We start from the raw sequence: 2,864 nt of genomic DNA, 5'->3' as shown, positions 1-2,864 counted from the left end.
CACCTCTCTTTCAGCAAAGAACACGATGACAAGGTATCTGTGCGTCCTTGTCCTCCAGGAGAGCCTATTTGCACTGATAATCGAGGGAGCGACGGCACCCCCTTTTTCTTCGTTTACACCACGACGTTCAAGAAGGTCAAGCTCCGATTTCCTTTCACCCGCTTTGAGAGGGAGCTTCTGACCGAGCTTGACATATCCCCCGCACAGCTTCATCCCAACGGCTGGGCGTTCGTCCGGGCTTACCAGATCATCTGTGCGCACTTGGGACATCCAGCTTCGGTGGACGTGTTCCTCTACCTGGTCGAGGCTAAGAACCCAGGCGATCGTCTATGGGTTAGCCTCAATGGGGTCGCTGGGAGGTCCATACTCTCCATCTTCCAACAATCCTATAAGGACTGGAAAGGGAAGTTCATGCGCGTCTGCTGCAACGACCGAGACCCTACCCTCCTCGACGGATTTCCCTTGTATTGGGTGAACAAAGGAAAGAAAGAGTCTAGCTTCAGGAGGGCTAGGGGGCCAGAAAAGATGGGGGAGCTCGACAGGGACTTATGTAACTTCTGGAAAGGAGTTGCCTCCTCCAACGTGACCTTGCCCACCTCCTCCATCATCACCTATGAGTTCTTCGAAGGCCAACTGGATGTCCACATAGGTTTGTCTTTAAGTCTTATCCCTGGCTTGAATTCGCCTAACCTTGTTTTTCTGCTCTGGTCAGCGCATAGTTTTAACTTATTCCATGCATTGATTTACACTGCTTATTTTCCTATGCCTCATCGATTGTTGAATCTCTGTACTGGTTTGTAATTGTTGGCCTCTTTATGCAGATATGATGCTGGGGAAAGATAGGATGGCTGAGTTGCGCTTCATAGCCAAACACCACAATCTTGCGGCGGGCTCTCAAACCGTCCCCAACTCCATCGCAGAGATCGCCGCTGCCCAAGGCCAGTCCTCACCAGTTGGTCTGTCCAACGCTGCTGCTCTTCCTGCCCCTGAACGGAAGAAGATACCACCCCAAAGGGCTAAGAGGAAAGCCCCCAGGGTTGTGTCGGACGATGAGGCGGATGAGAGCACCGAGGACGGGCTGATCTGCAAACGGAAAAGGGGAGTTGCAACAGAACCACCAGCAGCCGAGGCCGCCCTTCCTGACTTCGTCGAGAATCCCCCCAGCGCCTCCACACCCTTTGAGTCCGCTAGGGACGTTCTCGCCTCAAACGCCTCGGCCGCTGAAGTTGCGCCTGAGCAGCTTGCTGATACGCAAGCTTCCTCCCAAGCTGCCACAGAACACCCCACCTCACCGCCACGCCTCGAGGCTCCCCTCGCCATCCAACCTTGCGAGGGTGGTGGTGAGCACCAACCCTCAGCTCCTCCCTCGGCCCCAAACCTTCCAACTCCTCTCCAAGAGGCCTTGAAGTCTTTCGTCGTGCATCTGAACGCCATGGTCGACGGGTGTCTTCCCCAAATCGTCGGTGAAGGGCTAAAAGACTCCTTGGACAAATTCGAGCTTGACAACCGTGTCCATCAGGAGGTGGCGAGCACCGCGAGAGCCGAAGCTGAAAAAGTCAAGTGCGACATGATGATGCAAGGCTTAGAGTTCTCGCGGGTCGAACACGCTCTCAACGAAGAGCTCCGAAGCTTGCGTAAGGACAAAAAGGAAATGCGCCGGAAACTGCACGACAAGCTTCAAGATGCCATCGAGTTGGAGAGTAAGCTCGTCCCTCTGAGGGAGAAAATTGCAACGCTGGAGGAGGCCCAAAAAGTCGACGCCAAAAAGATGGCCAATCTGGAGAAGAGGTCGACTGAGAGGGAGACCCTTCTGGGGAAATTTGAACAAGATCGGGACAAGGCCACCAAAGAACTGAGTGAAATTGTTGTCGAGCTCGCCCAAGTTCGCGAGGAGAACAGTGGGTTCAAGACAAAAATCGACGAGCTTCAGCTTGAAGCTGCCCAAGTTCTTACCTCCGGCTTTGGAGCAGTTCGCTTGCAAATATCCCGACCTCGACCTCTCCGAGTTCTCGGTGTACAACGAAGTTGTGGATGGCAAGATCATGCCTCCAACTTAACTGCTACTCCCACCTGCCACTTCAACTTTACCGCCTTTGAAACTCTTGTATTTAATTTTGACTTGTATGTAATAACTTTCATTCTGCTCAAACTGTTTGATATTCATGTGGACATATATATATATGGTCTTCTAATTTATCTGTTGTGCGATCGCTTGGTATGATCGGCTGGTTTTTATTCGACCCAATGCACTTCACACAAATTGGTACTTAATTCTCTAGAAATCACTTTAATTTAAACGAGCGGTTAGTCTGTAACAATAACGTTTAACGCGAAATCACTTACTTGGCAGTAAGGGCATAAGTCGATCTTAGCATCTGAAATCGCCCGCCCGATCTGCCAAAGGACAAGCGTACTTCTACGTTATCGCCCAAAACTTCGCTAATCTGGCTCTCGCCGTGTGATCCCTTTTCTATTTCGATCTCGAAGCCGTGGGCCTTTGGCGACGCCGTTTTCCTTTAACTGAAAATGTCCCCTGCGGGGTCATCTAGTGACTTCATCTTTGCTCATCTGGAAGGAGAGCTGCCTTTCGGATCTCCCTCTACCTTCCCCGAGTCTTTAACCTGAAATAGCTTAAATCGTTGTCCCCTCATCTGGGGGTAGAGCCGCCTTTCGGATCATTCTCTACCTCCCTGAGTTTTAGAACAATGATTTAGGTGGTGAGGTGTCCTCTGCGAACCTCCCCCCAACCAGCTTTAACTTTTTTTTTTTTTTTTTTTTATAACTGGTCTTACTAGGTCGATATTGATGTTTCACTCAAGGGGAAAGCGTCTTCTATCGACCTTTCTTTCCTATTCTTAAGATCA

The sequence above is a fragment of the Phaseolus vulgaris genome, chromosome 5, assembly GCF_000499845.2.
Source record: "Phaseolus vulgaris cultivar G19833 chromosome 5, P. vulgaris v2.0, whole genome shotgun sequence".
Taxonomy (NCBI): domain Eukaryota; kingdom Viridiplantae; phylum Streptophyta; class Magnoliopsida; order Fabales; family Fabaceae; genus Phaseolus; species Phaseolus vulgaris.
This window is presented reverse-complemented; position numbering follows the sequence as displayed.